We start from the raw sequence: 17,777 nt of genomic DNA, 5'->3' as shown, positions 1-17,777 counted from the left end.
GGTAATCCGCCCCTTGTTCCTCATTGTCATCTGCCATTAACACATTCTAATCTTCTAATCGCCTCTGTCAGCACCGTTCCTAACACTGATTAGAAACATTTACATTCCCTTTTTCTTTCGACCCAACACATTTTTGTTATTCTCCACCCATCGCTGGCCGTCTGTCGAGGCCCAATGCTTCACGCTCCCCCGCCCCCACCCTCCCCACCCCCACCCCCCCCCAACCCCCCCACCCTCCCCACCCCCACCCCCCCCAACCCCCCCACCCCCCCCCCCCACCCCCCACCCCCCCCACCCCCCCCCACCCCCCACCCCCTCCCCACCCCCCCACCCCCCCACCCCCACCCCCACTTCCCCCACACACTCCACCAGTCTACACCTGACCAAAGATCCAGTTGTCCAGCTTCGACAAAGAGTTACCCAGACTCGAAACGACACTTGCCATCTCTCTCCACAGAGGCTGTCAGACCTGCTGAGACTGTCCTGTGTTTTCTGTTTTTCTTTCCCATTGACGCATGCGCAGTAAGTTGCTTTTATCGTACATTTAAACATGTTTGAAATGGTGATTAAATATGTTCATCTGCATCTGTAAACCCAAAGATTTTGTGGTGGATGAACAAACTGCTAATATCCGAATCGTGGCAAAATAGGGAAGGCTTTTCTTCCCCTGGCATCTTGAATATTCCGTATTTCTGACTTTGTTGCAGGAATTTTAATATCTCATGAGAGACCAAATCTCATGTTTCTCGAACGTGCGAGATTGAGGTTGAAAGGTATTTTGTGCAAACATTCGTCACACAAAATGAGAAGCACGCGATGTTTCTGCCCGGTTTCGAACCGGGGGCCTTTCGCGTGTTAGGCGAATGTGATAACCACTACACCACAGAAACTGCTGGGAGCATCGCAATCAGTGGCCCTGTGCAATGTTGAACCTCAATGTACTGTTGCAGCTTCTAACGGTTCCGCTGAGAGGCCATGTAACTTATTGGAAGAAGCCGTTTCTTTAAAACTGATGTCTCAACTTATCAAAGGATCAGATATTGAACTTTGCTGAACTGGAGATAAGTTATGTTTTGCTTGAAGTTAAATTGAGAGGGCAGGGCTTTCATAAGCAACCACAGCTGAAACGAGAATTGATAATGCCCTGCTCACTTTGCTCTGCATCGGGAACCAGCTGTCCAACCCACTGAACTAAAGGGGACGCCAAAACTAGGAACCAGACAGGAGTCGAACCTGGAACCTCCTGATTCGTCGTCAGACGCGTTATCCATTGCGCCACTGCCACAGCAGTTATAGAGTTTTGCTGTTCCTCGATGATGACGACCAGTTACGAGATTGAGGTAATATTTAGCGATAGACTAAACTGGAAACACCAGATGTTTCTGCCCGGTTTCGAACCGGGGACCATTCGCGTGTAAAGCGAATGTGATAACCACTACACTACAGAAACAGCTGGCAGCGCACACTCCAACGGACCTGTGTCACCTTCAACTCAACTGCCTTGTTGCAGCTTCGCATGGTTCGGCTGAGAGGCCATGTCACTTCTAACAAGAACACGTCTATTTCTTTAAAACAGATGTCTAAACTTACAAGCAAGTAAAAGAACCTATATTGAACTGAAGAATTTGTTCAGCAAATCTCTAACGGCGGAATGCTCTCTTCTATTATTAATGCAGCATTCTGAAATCCGACAGAAAAAAGCAACCGACTTTACACAATATTTGTTTCGTTATTCAATGCTTGAGTTGAGTTGAAGAATTGAGAATTATGTGTATCTTATATTTGACCTCTTCGTGTTTTGGTGTGTAAAATGCTGCAGCCTAAATACCGTTCATGTAGAAGAAAGGAGGGGTAATTGTAAATCAACTTTGAGCCTGGATTCCCACACTGGCTTTTCCTGTTTCTCCATCAGGAAGACCGTTTTACTTTCCCAAAGTTGGTTCAGTTAAGTCTCTGGCATTTCCTCTAAGTCAGTTACAATATCGTTTGTGTCTGTCCTTTTGAGTACACATTACTTTCAGACATCCTTCAATCTGGCCTGTTGCATTTGCTGATCCACATGCCATCTAGTCTGCATTGGAGAGACTAAATGCCGACTGGGTGACCGCTTTGCAAAACAACTTCGCTCCATCGACAAGCTGGTGGCAGACTCTCCTGTCGCTTACTATTTGAACTCACTGTCCTGCTCTCAGGTCCACATGTCCGATCGTGGCCTGCTGCAATGTTCCCATGTAGCTCAGCACAACTCCGAAGAACAGCCCCCAGCCTCTGAATTGGCACGGTACAGCCTTGCGGATTTTACAGTACGGTCAACAACTTCGCACCGTGAAATCACTCTTCCCACTTCACCACATGTTTATTTCCATCAATCTATTTTCATTGCTTCCATTGATATGTCTTCCTCTTCCATTGCCTCCCCCTCCCCATTCCCCTAGCCAATCGCATCCGTCTTGGGAAATCCGCCCCTTGTTCCTCATTGTCCTCTGCCATTAACACATTCTAATCTTCTATCGCCTCTATCAGCACCGTTCTTAACACTGAATAGAAACATTTACATTCCCTTTTTCTTTCAGCACAACACATTCTTGTTATTCTCCACCTATCGCTGGCCGTCTAACGAGGCCCAATGCTTCACGCTCCCCTCCCCCCCCTACCCCCCCCCCCCCCGCCGCACCCCCCCCCCCCACCCCCCCCCACCCCCCCCCCACCCCCCCCCACCCCCCCCACCCCCCCACCCCCCCCCCACCCCCCCCCACCCCCCCCCCACCCCCCCCCCACCCCCCCCCCCACCCCCCCCCACCCCCCCCCCCCCACCCCCCCCCCACCCCCCCCACCCCCCCCACCCCCTCCCCCCACCCCCCCCACCCCCCCCACCCCCCCCCACCCCTCCCCCCCACCCTCCCCCCTCCCCCCACCCCCCCACCCTCCCCCCTCCCCCCACCCCCCACCCCCCCCCCCACCCTCCCCCCCTCCCCCCACCCCCCCCCCCACCGCCCCCACCCCCCCCACCCCCACTTCCCCCACACACTCCGCCAGTCTACACCTGACCAAAGATCCAGTTGTCCAGCTTCGACAAAGAGTTACCCAGACTCGAAACGACACTTGCCATCTCTCTCCACAGAGGCTGTCAGACCTGCTGAGACTGTCCTGTGTTTTCTGTTTTTCTTTCCCATTGACGCATGCGCAGTAAGTTGCTTTTATCGTACATTTAAACATGTTTGAAATGGTGATTAAATATGTTCATCTGCATCTGTAAACCCAAAGATTTTGTGGTGGATGAACAAACTGCTAATATCCGAATCGTGGCAAAATAGGGAAGGCTTTTCTTCCCCTGGCATCTTGAATATTCCGTATTTCTGACTTTGTTGCAGGAATTTTAATATCTCATGAGAGACCAAATCTCATGTTCCTCGAACGTGCGAGATTGAGGTTGAAAGGTATTTTGTGCAAACATTCGTCACACAAAATGAGAAGCACGCGATGTTTCTGCCCGGTTTCGAACCGGGGGCCTTTCGCGTGTTAGGCGAATGTGATAACCACTACACCACAGAAACTGCTGGCAGCACCGCAATCAGTGGCCCGGTGCAATGTTGAACCTCAATGTACTGTTGCAGCTTCTAATGGTTCCGCTGAGAGGCCATGTAACTTATTGGAAGGAGCCGTTTCTTTAAAACTGATGTCTCAACTTATCAAAGGATCAGATATTGAACTTTGCTGAACTGGAGATAAGTTATGTTTTGCTTGAAGTTAAATTGAGAGGGCAGGGCTTTCATAAGCAACCAGACCTGAAACGAGAATTGATGATGTCTTGCTCACTTTGCTCTGCATCGGGAACCAGCTGTCCAACCCACTGAACTAAAGGGGACGCCAAAATTAGGAACTGCGAGCCAGCCAGGAGTCGAACCTGGAACTTCCTGGTAGTCAGACGCGTTATCCATTGCGCCACTGGCCCACAGGAGTTGCAAGCTTTTGCTATTCCTCGATGATGAAGACCAGTTACGAGATTGAGGTAATATTTATCGATAGACTAAACTGGAAACACCAGATGTTTCTGCCCGGTTTCGAACCGGGGACCATTCGCGTGTAAAGCGAATGTGATAACCACTACACTACAGAAACAGCTGGCAGCGCAAACGCCAACGGACCTGTGTCACCTTCAACTCAACTGCCTTGTTACAGCTTCGCATGGTTTGGCTGAGAGGCCATGTCACTTCTCACAAGAACACGTCGATTTCTTTAAAACAGATGTCTAAACTTACAAGCCAGTAGAAGAACCTATATTGAGCTGAAGAATTTGTTCAGCAAATCACTAACGGCGAAATGCTCTCTTCTATTATTAATGCAGCATTCTGAAATCCTACAGAAAAAAGCAACCGACTTTACACAATATTTGTTTCGTTATTCAATGCTTGAGTTGAGTTTAAGAATTGACAATTATGTGCTTCTTATATTTGACCTCTTTGTGTTTTGGTGTGTAAAATGCTGCAGCCTAAATACCGTTCATGTAGAAGAAAGGAGGGGTAATTGCAAATCAACATTGGGCCTGGATTCCCACACTGGCTTTTCCTGTTTCTCCATGAGGAAGAGCGTTTTTTCTTTCCCAAAGCTGGTTCAGTTAAGTCTCTGGCACATCCTCTAAGTCAGTTACAGTATTGTTTGTGTCTGTCCCTTTGAGCGCACATTACTTTCAGACAGCCTTCAATCTGGCCTGTTGCATTTGCTGATCCCAATGCCATCTGCTCTGCATTGGAGAGACTAAATGCCGACAGGGTGACCGCTTTGCAAAACACCTTCGCTCCATCGACAAGCTGCTGGCAGACTCTCCTGGCGCTTGCTATTTCAACTCACTGTCCTGCTCTCATGTCCACATGTCCGATCTTGGCCTGCTGCAATGTTCCCATGTGGCTCAGCACAACGCCGAGGAACAGCCCCCATCCTCTGAATAGGCACGTGTGAGAAACGTTTGCACAATTATTGGGCACAAAATAATTCTGTTTCCTGAATGCTGCCGGAATCTCGTGTGTTCCAGGACTATGAGATTTCGTCTCACATGAGCCATCAAACTGAATTGAACGTTAAGGCCCAAGCACTGAATTTTCTGCAGGCAATGAGAGGTGAAGAGTTTCCATATATTGGCACAGCTCGGATATTAGCAGCTAGTTCATCCACAACAGAATTTCAGCGATTTACAAATGAACACATTTAATCACCATCTCAAACATGTCTAAATGTGTGACAAATGCAACTTACTGCGGATGCTTCAAACGGAAACAAAAACAGAAAATACTGGATAATCTCAGCAGGTCTGACAGCCTCTGGGGAGCGAAATGGCAGCTGTCGTTTCCAGTCAAGTGGACTCTTTGTCAAAGCTGGAGAACTGGAATTGGAGATTCAGACGATTGTGGGTGCGGGGTGGGGGTCGGGGTGGTGGAGTGCTGTATTGGGCCTCGATAGAGGGCTAGCAATAGGTGGGAAATGACGAAAATGTCTCGGGCAGAAAGAAAAAGGGAATGTAAATGAGGCTAATCAAGGCTATGAAAGGTGCTGATGGCGCATCAAGCGGTCAGAATGTGTTAATGGCAGAACAAAGGTAAGCAGTGCGTCAGAGAACAACTACAAACAGGGATCAGATTGCTGAAGTAGGATGGTATGGGCTGGTGGGAGGGGGGCGATGCTGAGGGTAAAACATATCAATGGAAGGGATGATAAGTTGATGGAAAAAACATGTGGTGGAGGGGGAAGTGAGAGTTCACAGTCTGAAGTTGTTGAACTGATAAAATGAAAGGGACAAAGAGCTGTCTGAGTCCACCAGAATTAGTCAATAGAAATGTGAATGCCACACAAGCTTCTCGGGAACGTATTGGTTCCATGCAGTTTGAACTCAGCTTCTCGAAGCAAACCCAATGTGAAGGAATCCCGCCGTCTACGCCGCAAAGAAATAAAGAAAACATGCGGCTTGACCAACGGAAAACCTCATCGAAGGGCTCGTCCGGGATTTGAACCCGGGACCTCTCGCAAATTGCGACAGCGACACACCCAAAGCGAAAATCATACCCCTAGACCAACGCGCCCCGCGAAAAGAGCCAAAGCATACTGTCATTGCCATCGAAAATCAATCTAACATCTGCGGAGAACGCCAAAAGTACTGCACCATCTCAGGTAGTCAGGCGGCATTTGTCGACAGGACAACAAAGTTCGTCTTTCACCATCACCTTTCATAAAAACCGGGACAGGTTAGAAATCAGAAGGTGGTTCAGTGCAGTTAGATTGCGGATATACAGATCGGATGTACCACATGCGATGGTATCAGCAAAAGCCGGCACAGCCGCCGAGATTGGTTATCATTAACATATTGACGATGAAGAAAGAGGAGATCTCGGGACGATACCTGGCGGCTGCCAACAAATCTAAAAAGAATGGTTATCTCAATATAAACGCGCTCAGTGTGGAGGATGGAGCGGTCTATTACTGTGCAATGAGCACAGTGTCACAAAGCAGCTACAACCACGTACGGAAGCCTCAGAGAGTATTTTCCAATCCAGTACCGGAGGATGGTTTGATCTGGATTCAGAAAAATACTCAGGTCTATTTCTCCACAATTGCATTGCCGTCTCTGTCCTTGTATAGGTCAATAGAGAAGCCGTTTCGGATTCGTGAGATTAATCTGCATGTCGCGATGCACAGTAAATTTAAGCTTGGAATATCCACTTCCGAGCAGCAGTAATGGAAGTTCTCAGATGTGGGGATAATAAAATCTTCCAGGACCGTTAACTTAGGTCGACCTTATGCCAATGAGTCTGAGCCCGCAGTAGTCTTCAGCGGAACATCGACTTTCTGATCGAAAATACATCAAATCTATGTTGACATTTCCTGCTTTCTGTTATGGAGGTTCCCAGATAAGGGACGTGTTTCAACGAAAGTGCGGTGCTGTCCAAGTGAGTTCTGTAAAATCCACGGGCCTGTAATGATTCCACGTCTCACAAATGTCCATGCCCGCGGGACCATGTGTACGCTCCTTCCAGATATTTTCCGCACTGCCTCAGGGGACCAATATTGCCAGCATTCTCATTCGGTCCCTGGCAATCAGAGGATTGGCGGTCACTGTTGAAATGCACAGAGTTGTGATCCTGTGGTCGTCTCCGTGGCGCAATCGGTTAGCGCGTTCGGCTGTTAACCGAAAGGTTGGTGGTTCGATCCCACCCAGAAACGAATTGTTGTTCCACTCCTGGATGATATCTGTTTAAGACAGGGCTAAATCGCTGGCTTTGAAAGCAGACCAAGCGGGTTAGAGAGGCTGATCATTAAGCGCATCACCTCCATACTCCTGGAATGCCTTGCCCCACTTCAATTTGCATACCGTTGCAACCGGTCCACATCAGACGTCATTTTCCTGGCCCGACGCTCATCCCGAGAGCATTTCGAAAACAAGGACTCCTATTTATTGACTGCAGCTCCGCCTTCAACACCATAATCCCAGCCAAGCTCATATCAAAGCTCCAAAACCTAGGACTTGGCACCCCCACTCTGCAACTGGATTCTTGACTTTCTGACCAACAGACCACAGTCAGTAAGAATGAACACCAACACATCCTCCACAATAGTCCTCAAAACTGTTGCCCCGCAAGGTTGGGTACTTAGCCCCCTACTCTACTCTCTGTACACACACGACTGCGTGGCAAAACTTGGTTCCAACTCCATCTACAAGTTGGCTGACGATACGACCAGAGTGGGCCGGATCTTGAATAACGACGAGTCCGAATACAGGAGGGAGATAGAGAACCTAGTGGAGTGGTGTACCGACAACAATCTCTCCCTCAATGCCAGCAAAACTAAAGAGCTGGTCATCGACTTCAGGAAGCAAAGTACTGTACACACCCCTATCAGCATCAACGTGGACGAGGTGGAGATGGTTAGCAGTTTCCCCACTGTCACCAGACTCCGAAATGACTCTCTTATTGACTGACCTCATTAACACTACACCCTGTGTGCTTCAACCGATGCCAATGCATATGTAGTTACATTGTATATCTTGTGTTGCCCTATTATGTAGTCCCATGTATTTTCTTGAAATTTGTTTAATTCCCTTTTCTTCCATGTACTGAATGATCTGTTGAGCTGCTTGCAGAAAAATACTTTTCACTGTACCTCGGTAATAAACAAATCCAATCCAATAACCCGTCTTGCTCCATTTTCACATAATCTTAAATGGCGATGGTCTTTCTGACCGCCCTCTCGCATCCACCTTGAGAGATGAATATCAGCCCCCCCCCCCCCCCCCCCCCACCACACACACACACACACACATATACTCCTACCCCTCTTGGTGTCGGTTTGTTTCTGGGACCCACTGCCTTTCTGCTATAATGTGATTGACGGCACAGACACATATAGGGATCTCTATATTTGTGTGCTGGTATTTCTCTATATATGTGTCATATTGCGATCACTTCTACATTTGCTGCTACGCAGATTCTCTCCAATCAGACGGAATATGAACCGTGCAGGCTGCCCGGATGCTGACTGTGTATCAGGATCGTCAGTATCGATTGTACTGCTGTGTGGCGTCAGTATCCTCTTCAACCCTCATTTCAGCGTCCAGATGTTCCACTGGGTCTTGGTGGCTCCAGTCTGATAGAAACGAACAGAAAACAATAATAATCTCAAAATTCAGAATCAGCCTCATATTGACCAACGTAACGGTCACCTGCACCATACTCATTATTATTTAATTAACAATAATATCTGGTTACTCAGTAAGGGGAGAATGGGGGTTTTGCATTGAAGGAAATACTGAGTAGCAAGATCATAACGAAGAGGGTGACGAGGCAGTTCCCCGCGATCGTTCCTGAATCAATCGCTCTTCAGGGCAGGCAATTATCTGTCAGAGCAGCAATCCAGATTCAGGTCCCACTGCATTGCTGATCCAACCAATGACAGGAATCGAGCAGCGGCAGCAATGTCTAGAATATCCCAATGGTGTTGGAGCGAGGGCATCACACGGAAACTGTGACCGGGGCACCGCAGACTCAAAGCTGAAAATTGTGCGGCGGTCATCAGCTGCAGTCACAAGTGATGGGGCGGAAATAGCGACAGTTGAGCACCCAGCATCCCGTGACCGTCCTGCACCTGCTCAACTCACTGAGAACAATATAGTGTCGGAGGGGTGGGGGCAGATTGAACTGACGCTACCTGCGCCTATTTGAAATAACTTTTTCTATTGCCCTTTTCAACCTGCATTTAAATCCCGCGGGGTTTTCCGTTCTCAAGTTCTGACAATGCTTTTTGAAATGTTCTATTGATTCTTCTTCTCTCATCAATTGTTTCGCCAGACTCCAAATGATAACAACTCACAGTGCAATCAACCTCACTTGCTTGCAGAAGGTGCGGTGGCCAAGAGGAAAGGCGTTGGTTTCGTAAACCAAAAATCGCGGGTTCAAATCCCGCCCGTGCCTCGGTGCTGATCCATTCAAAGACTCAGAATAATTGTCTCGCAAACACTTGCAGCATGAAATATCATTCACCTATCTTCTTTATAGGACATTTAACCTTCAGATAATAAAAATAATCCCAGATAATCTGGTCTCTGAAAAAAGCGATGTTCAGAGCAGTTCACCTTTTGTACCTTCTTCGTCAGAACCACAATAAACTGCTATTATTCTGAGTTCTAACCTCCGCATGTCCACCAAAATCTTGGCATTCTTTCGACTTCATCGCATCCATGGTGTGAACCGAGAACTACAGATTAAGCATCATTTTTTGATTAGAAACACCTATAGTGACAAAGATAGTGTATTAACAGCTGAAATTTAGATTTCTGTCCAGGTTTCTCGCCCTGATATGCATTGCAGTCAACACTGAATCCACTCAACAGCCGAATTCTAACACGGAGTAAACCGAATCCGGCAGCAGAGGGCGCCAAATTCAAGCACGGGCGTCAGAAACTCACCTGATGGTGTCGGCCAAGCCGATAGGATGGGAGGCCAGTGATGTCACAATAGACCCTCTCCCTGCACTGCACTCAGTTCCCTCTCTCCAACACAATCCCTGACTCAGTCCAGTCCAGTTCACTGAGAGAGATTCAGTCAGACATGGTTGTGATAATACTGGCGGCGCTTTGGCACAGTAAGTAGTTATAGTGTTAATTAAACCAGATTAGCATATTAATACACATAGGCTAGAGTATAATTAACGATCGGGAATGTCTAAGAAGTGCCTTCATCAGAGGTCCCAGAAAATGCCGCAAATACAAGCAAATTTGTATCAACTCTGTTTAAACTCAGGGCGGGACTGTGGCGCAATGGTTGGCACTGCTGCCTCATTGCACTGAGGACACAGGTTCGATCCCGGTCCCAGATCACTGTCCGTGTGGTGTTTGAACATTCTCACTCCCACAACCTAGATGTACAGGCTAAGTGGACTAGCCACGCTAAAAAGCACCTCTTAATTGAACAAACTCTAACTTTATAAAGGAACAACAATCTGTTCATTTCAGTCCTTCACTTTCGCAGGCCGGCAATGTTCAATCCAGTAGCTCAGTCACCAGTGACAATAACAGTCTCAGAAGGGGCTTCGGTGAAGTTAAATTGCCAATATAAAGGCCCCAACATGTACAAAATGCAATGATATCAGGAGAAACCGGCACAGCCACTGAGATGGATTATCACCAACAACTCAGCAATGAAGAAAGATGTGGGTTCAGGACGATATCTGGCGTTTGCTGACAGATCTAAACAGAACGGTTACCTCAGTATAAGCGCATTCGATGTGGAGGATGGGGAGGTCTATTACTGCGCACTGAGAAACAGCGTTCGAGAAAACCTAAAGCCCCGTACATAACCCTGAGTGAGTGTTTACAGCATCACTGAGGTTCCTTTCCGAGAAGGAATTGATCCCAGGCTCAGGCAAGCAATCATGTCTATTTACCGGACATGTCTCTGTCCTTGTGTAGATCAAGAGAGGAATAGTTTGGGAAATCTTGAGAGCTATGGTTGAAAATATCAGCCATGATTGAATGGCAGAGCGGACTCGATGGGCCAAGTGACCTAATTCTGCTCCTATGTCTAATAGTCTTATGGTCTTATTATGGTCTATCATACCGCAAATTGTATTGTAACTTTAAAACCAGAATATCTACATACCAGCAGAGGGTGGCAATCAACTGAGGAGATGGACGAAAATAATGGCCTTCTCTTGCAGAAAGTCCAAGGACAAAGACTCCTCGTTACCTGTTCTTTTAACGATAAGCAGAATGGATCAATACGTACTGCGGTATAAAATGTACACGGTACTTAATGGGCGGCACTTTGGCTCAGTGGGTTGCTCTGCTGCCTCATGCTCCAAGGACCCACGTTCGATTCCCGGCTTAGTTCTCTATCTGTGCGGAGTCTACACGTCCTCCCCGTGTCTACGTGGGTTTCCTCCGGGTGCTCCGGTTTCCTCCCTCAAGTCCCGAAAAGACGTGCTGTTAGGTGAATTGGACATTCTGAATTCTCCCTCTGGGTACCTGAACAGGGGCCGGAGTGTGGTGACTCGGGAATTTTCACAGTAACTTCATTGCAGTGTTAATGTAAGCCTACTTATGACACTAGTGAAGATTATTATTACGACAATGTACGCTTAATGTATAATAACCGCCAAGCAACATGAGAATTACTATCAGTTGGGACATGGGAAGCACATGGTGCCAGGTTTAGACTTTAATAGAAATCAATTTTTCGATCGAAAATACCTGAAATTTCTGTTGACACGACATGTCTTCTGTTCGATTCCCACGCAGATCAGGGACATACTTCGCCATTTATGTTATGAAGAGACGTTACATAGTTTTGGGTGTACAGGATTATGAGGGGCATGGCAGGGTGGTTAGGGAGCAGTTGTTCCCCTTAGTTGAAGGGTCAGTTACGGGGGGACACAAGTTCAAGGTGAGGGGCAGGAGGTTAAGGTGAATTTGAGGAAAATCTTATTTAGCCAGAGGATGGTGACTGTCTGGAGTAAACTACGTGGGAGGGTGGTACAGGCAGTGTACTTCACATCCATTAAATAGTACCTGGCTGAACACATGGCACGTCTTCACATTCAAGGCTATGGAACACGTGCTGACAAATGAGGTCCTGTAGTTAGTCCTGTATTTTTCACATGTTGGTGCAGACTCAATTGACCGGAAGGCCTCATCTGAATTGCTTGGTTCTGTGCATCTCTGATTCTGATTGCTATAACATTCCTGACACTATAATAATTCCGCGAGTGACAAACTTCCAGGATTTCTACGTACATATTTATGTCCAGGTATTGGCCTCCCAATTTTACTGGCCTTGTCTTTCACTGGCGTGTCACTGGCAATCAGAGGAATGCATTTCTCTGCTGCAATAAAGCAAGATGTGATAATGTTGTGATAACAAGTACCGTGAGCCGGCTGCGGTATTGGGATCGCCGCACCATTGAAGGATACGGCCTGCTGGACCTCTTGCAAATTCCGACAGCGAGACACCCAAAGCGAGAATCATACCCCTAGACCAACGCGTCCCGCGAAAAGAGCCAAAGCATACTGTCATTGCTATCGAAAATCAATCTAACATCTGCGGAGAACGCCAAAAGTACTGCACCATCTCAGGTAATCAGGCGGTATTTGTCGACAGGACAACAATGTTCGTCTTTCACCATCACCTTTCATTAAAACCGGGACAGGTTAGAAATGTAGTACGTCTTAACCAATTGAACTCTCAGAGGGATGAAACAGAACAACAGGAAAGGGCTCTAATAGGGGGCAAGTCAGGAGAGATTAAACGAGAAGAGGCCATGGGACCCTGGCCACAGAGTTAGGTTAGCATCAAATCAGAGAAGAATGAGACAACAGTATGAGGCCATTCCGGCCGCCGTGTCTGTGCCAGCTCCCTGTTAGCGGAATGGAAGAAACAAAGAAACAAGAGGTATGTCTCGAGTGGCTATCGATGGCAGATTGATCAACAACTACCGCCTGGACACAAAGAACAAGTGGAAACAAGATTGAAACCCAAGTCTGCGATGTAAGGACACACAAAATGGGTGCAGCATTTACAGTGTGAAACTGTGAACACACACTGAGTGTGAAAGCTGTATTGAGCCCAGTGGAAAGATGCGCTGCTGTTCCTCGAGTGTCTGTTGAGCTTCTTTGGAACATTTCACGACGCCGAGGTCCGGGATGTCAGCGTTAAGATCCAGCTCTCCAGCCAGTTCAATTCTCCACTTTGGCTCTGTGGATCAGATGGGTCACGTCCCTGTGGTTAACACAGATCTGGAGCATCAATTTTATCCAAACGCACTCCAGCTCAGACACTGTCTCTCTCTCGAGCATCATCTGTGGGGAGAGAAACGACGTAAACATTCCGAGTCCTGAGAAATCTTTTTCAGAGTGGGCCAATGTAAATCAACCCCGCCGTCAGCATCGCAAACAATTCATAATCTCTGACCTGCAGTAAAGGGCTTGTCCTGGATTTAAACCCACGACCGCTCCCATAGGCATTGATTGAAAATCCCTAAACGAGAACCAGACCTCGAGACCAAAGAGCACAAATTTGAGACCGACATTAAGCAAAATATATCTTATGTTAATTTCGATATAATTTCTACATCTCACGGCTTTATATGTTGAGACATCTGTTAATTTAAGAAACAGCTGTCGTCTGTAACAAGGGGCCTGGCCTCTCAAACAGACCATCAGAATCTGCAGCAACACAGTGAGGTTGTACATTCCGCACGTCCATTGATTGCCAGCGGTTTCTGTAGTGTAGTGGTTATCACATTCGCCTCACGCCCGAAAGGTCCCCGGTCCGAAACCGGGCAGAAACATCGACCATTTCGTGTGAGAAAAGTTTGCACAATTATTGGTCACAAAATAATTCTGTTCCTGAATGTTGCCGGAATCTCGTGTGTTCCAGGACTATGAAATTTCGTCTCACATGAGCCACTACACTGAATTGAACATTAAGGCCCAAGCACTGAATTTTCGGTAGGCAATGAGAGGTGAAGAATTTTCAGACCTTGCACAGCTCGGATATTTGCAGCTAGTTCATCCACAACAGAGTTTCAGCGATTTACAAATGAACATATTTAATCACCATCTCAAACATGTCTAAATGTGTGACAACTGCAACTTACTGCGGATGCTTCAAACGTAAACAAAAACAGAAGATACTGGACAATCTCAGCAGGTCTGACAGCGTCTGGGGAGCGAAATGGCAGCTGTTGTTTCCAGTCAAGGGCCTCGATAGAGGGCTAGCAATAGGTGGGAAATGACGAAAATGTCTAGGGCAGAAAGAAAAAGGGAATGTAAATGAGGCTAATCAAGGCTATGAATGGTGCTGATGGTGCATTTAGCGGTCAGAATGTGTTAATGGCAGAACAAAGGTAAGCAGTGCGTCAGAGAACAATTACAAACAGGGATCTGATTGATCAAGTAGGATGGTATGGGCTGGGGGGAGGGGGGCAATGTTGAGGGCAATGGACGGAATGAAAAGTTGATGGAAAAAACATGTGGTGGAGGGGGAAGTGAGAGTTCACTGTCTGAAGTTGTTGAACTGATAAAATGAAAGGGACAAAGAGCTGTCTGAGTCCATCAGAATTAGTCAATAGAAATGTGAACGCCCACACATCGACAAGCTTCTCGGGAACGTATTGGTTCCATGCAGTTTGAGCTCAGCTTCTCAAAGCAAACCCAATGTGAATGAATCCCGCTGTCTCCGCCGCAAAGAAATGAAGAAAACCTGCGGTTTGACCAACGGAAAACCTCATCGAAGGGCTCGTCCGGGATTTGAACCCGAGACTTCTCGCAAATTCCGACAGCGACACACCCAAAGCGAGAATCATACCCCTAGACCAACGAGCCCCGCGAAATGAGTCAAAGCATACTGTCGTTGCCATCGAAAGTCAATCTAACATCTGCGGAGAACGCCAAAAGTACTCCAAGATCTCAGTAGTCAGGCGGCAGTTGTCGACAGGACAACAAAGTTCGTCTTTCACCATCACCTTTCAAAAAACTGGGAACTGCGAGCCAGTCAGGAGTCGAACCTGGAATCTCCTGATTCGTAATCAGACGCGTTATACATTGCGCCACTGGCCCACAGCAGTTATAGTTTTTTGCTATTCCTCGATGATGAAGACCAGTTACGAGATTGAGGTAATATTTAGCGACAGACTAAACTGGAAGCACCAGATGTTTCTGCCCGGTTTCGAACCAGGGACCATTCGCGCGTAGAGCGAATGTGATAACCACTGCACTACAGAAACAGCTGGCAGCGCAGACTCCAAACGGACCTGTGTCACCTTCAACTCAACTGCCTTGTTGCAGCTTCGCATGGTTCGGCTGAGAGGCCATGTCACTTCTCACAAGAACACGTCTATTTCTTTAAAACAGATGTCTAAACTTACAAGCCAGTAGAAGAACCTATATTGAACTGAAGAATTTGTTCAGCAAATCTCTAACGGCGGAATGCTCTCTTCTATTATTAATGCAGCATTCTGAAATCCTACAGAAAAAAGCAACCGACTTTACACAATATTTGTTTCGTTATTCAATGATGTAGTTGAGTGTAAGAATTGACAATTATGTTCCAATCGCCTCTGTCAGCACAGTTCTTAACACTGATTAGAAACATTTACATTCCCTTTTTCTTTCGGCCCAACACATTTTTGTTATTCTCCACCCATCGCTGGCCGTCTGTCGAGGCCCAATGCTTCACGCTCACCACCCCCCCCCCCCACACTTCCCCCACACACTTCGCCAGTCTACACCTGACCAAAGATCCAGATGTCCAGCTTCGACAAAGAGTCACCCAGACTCGAAACTACACTTGCCATCTCTCTCCACAGAGGCTCTCAGACCTGATTAGATTGTCCTGTGTTTTCTGTTTTTCTTTCCCATTGACGCATACGCAGTAAGTTGCTTTTATGGTACATTTAGACATGTTTGAAATGGTGATTAAATATGTTCAACTGTGTCTGTGAACCCAAAAGATTCTGTGGTGGATGAACAAACTGCTAATATCCGAATCGTGGCAAAATAGGGAAGGCTTTTCTTCCCCTGGCGTCTTGAATATTCCGTATTTCTGACTTTGTTGCAGGAATTTTAACATCTCATGAGAGACCAAATCTCATGTTCCTGGAACGTGCGAGATTGAGGAAGAAAGGTATTTTGTGCAAACATTCCCGTAACAGCCTCCCCGAACAGGCGCCGGAATGTGGCGACTAGGGGCTTTTCACAGTAACTTCATTGAAGCCTCCTCATGACAATATGCGATTTTCATTTTTCATTCGTCACACAAAATGAGAAACACGCGATGTTTCTGCCCGGTTTCGAACCGGGACCTTTCGCGTGTTAGGCGAATGTGATAACCACTACACCACAGAAACTGCTGGTAGCATCGCAATCAGTGGCTCTGTGCAATGTTGAACCTCAATGTACTGTTGCAGCTTCTAACGGTTCCGCTGAGAGGCCATGTAACTTATTGGAAGAAGCCGTTTCTTTAAAACTGATGTCTCAACTTATAAAAAGATTAGATATTGAACTTTGCTGAACCGGAGATAAGTTATGTTTTGCTTGAAGTTAAATTGAGAGGGCAGGGCTTTCATAAGTAACCACAGCTGAAACGAGAATTGATGATGCCCTGCTCACTTTGCTCTGCATCGGGAACCAGCTGTCCAACACACTGAACTAAAGGGGACGCCAAAACTAGGAAGTGCGAGCCAGCCAGGAGTCGAACCTGGAATCTCCTGATTCGTGGTCAGACGCGTTATCCATTGCGCCACTGGCCCACAGCAGTTATAGTTTTTTACTATTCCTCGATGATGAAGACCAGTTACGAGATTGAGGTGATATTTAGCGACAGACTAAACTGGAAACACCAGATGTTTCTGCCCGGTTTCGGACCGGGGACCATTCGCGTGTAAAGCGAATGTGATAACCACTACACTACAGAAACAGCTGGCAGCGCACACTCCAACGGACCTGTGTCTCCTTCAACTCAACTGCCTTGTTGCAGCTTCGCATGGTTTGGCTGAGAGGCCATGTCACTTCTTACAAGAACACGTCTGTTTCATAAAAATAGATATCTAAACTTACAAGCCAAAAGAAGAACCTATATTGAACTGAAGCATGTGTTCAGCAAATCTCTAACGGCGAAATGCTCTCTTCTGTTATTAGTGCAGCATTCTTAAATCCTACAGAAAAAAACAACCGACTTTACACAATATTTGTTCCTTATTCAATGCTTGAGTTGAGTTTAAGAATTGACAACTATGTGTTTCTTATATTTGACCTCTTTGTGTTTTGGTGTGTAAAATGCTGCAGCCTAAATACCGTTCACGTATAGGAAAGGAGCGGTAATTGCAAATCAACTTTGAGCCTGGATTCCCACAGTGGCTTTTCCTGTTTCTCCATCAGGAAGACCGTTTTTTCTTCACCAAAGCTGGTTCAGTTAAGTCTCTGGCATTTCCTCTCAGTCAGTTACAGTCTCGTTTGTGTCTGTCCTTTTCAGTACACATTACTACAAGACATCCTTCAATCTGGCCTGTTGCATTTGCTGATCCCAATGCCATCTTCTCTGCATTGGAGAGACTAAATGCCGACTGGGTGACCGCTTTGCAAAACACCTTCGCTCCATCGACAAGCTGGTGGCAGACTCTCCTATCGCTTGCTATTGGAACTCACTGTCCTGCTCTCATGTCCACATGTCCGATCTTGGCCTGCTGCAATGTTCCCATGTAGCTCAGCACAACGCCGAGGAACAGCACCCCATCCTCCGAAA

At 46.9% G+C, this 17,777-nt stretch overlaps 11 non-coding genes across 11 annotated transcripts; 3 read left to right on the top strand and 8 right to left on the bottom strand.

Annotated features, from left to right (window-relative positions):
- Positions 1-817: 817 nt before the first annotated feature.
- Positions 818-890, bottom strand: trnav-aac. Its single transcript has one exon. It is a non-coding gene; the product is annotated as a tRNA-Val (tRNA).
- A 487-nt stretch (positions 891-1,377) lies between these two features.
- trnav-uac lies at positions 1,378-1,450 on the bottom strand. The gene has a single exon. It is a non-coding gene; the product is annotated as a tRNA-Val (tRNA).
- A 2,031-nt stretch (positions 1,451-3,481) lies between these two features.
- Positions 3,482-3,554, bottom strand: trnav-aac. The gene has a single exon. It is a non-coding gene; the product is annotated as a tRNA-Val (tRNA).
- Positions 3,555-4,046: 492 nt separating this feature from the next.
- On the bottom strand, positions 4,047-4,119 carry trnav-uac. The gene has a single exon. It is a non-coding gene; the product is annotated as a tRNA-Val (tRNA).
- A 3,016-nt stretch (positions 4,120-7,135) lies between these two features.
- Positions 7,136-7,209, top strand: trnan-guu. Its single transcript has one exon. It is a non-coding gene; the product is annotated as a tRNA-Asn (tRNA).
- A 2,171-nt stretch (positions 7,210-9,380) lies between these two features.
- trnat-cgu lies at positions 9,381-9,452 on the top strand. The gene has a single exon. It is a non-coding gene; the product is annotated as a tRNA-Thr (tRNA).
- A 4,299-nt stretch (positions 9,453-13,751) lies between these two features.
- trnav-cac lies at positions 13,752-13,824 on the top strand. The gene has a single exon. It is a non-coding gene; the product is annotated as a tRNA-Val (tRNA).
- A 1,364-nt stretch (positions 13,825-15,188) lies between these two features.
- On the bottom strand, positions 15,189-15,261 carry trnav-uac. Its single transcript has one exon. It is a non-coding gene; the product is annotated as a tRNA-Val (tRNA).
- A 1,050-nt stretch (positions 15,262-16,311) lies between these two features.
- trnav-aac lies at positions 16,312-16,383 on the bottom strand. The gene has a single exon. It is a non-coding gene; the product is annotated as a tRNA-Val (tRNA).
- Positions 16,384-16,712: 329 nt separating this feature from the next.
- On the bottom strand, positions 16,713-16,785 carry trnar-acg. Its single transcript has one exon. It is a non-coding gene; the product is annotated as a tRNA-Arg (tRNA).
- A 94-nt stretch (positions 16,786-16,879) lies between these two features.
- On the bottom strand, positions 16,880-16,952 carry trnav-uac. The gene has a single exon. It is a non-coding gene; the product is annotated as a tRNA-Val (tRNA).
- Between the last annotated feature and the right edge of the window lie 825 nt (positions 16,953-17,777).

This window comes from Scyliorhinus canicula, unplaced genomic scaffold (assembly GCF_902713615.1).
Source record: "Scyliorhinus canicula unplaced genomic scaffold, sScyCan1.1, whole genome shotgun sequence".
Taxonomy (NCBI): Eukaryota; Metazoa; Chordata; class Chondrichthyes; order Carcharhiniformes; family Scyliorhinidae; genus Scyliorhinus; species Scyliorhinus canicula.
Note: the sequence above shows the minus strand (reverse complement) of the source record. Positions and strands in the feature narration are given on the sequence as shown.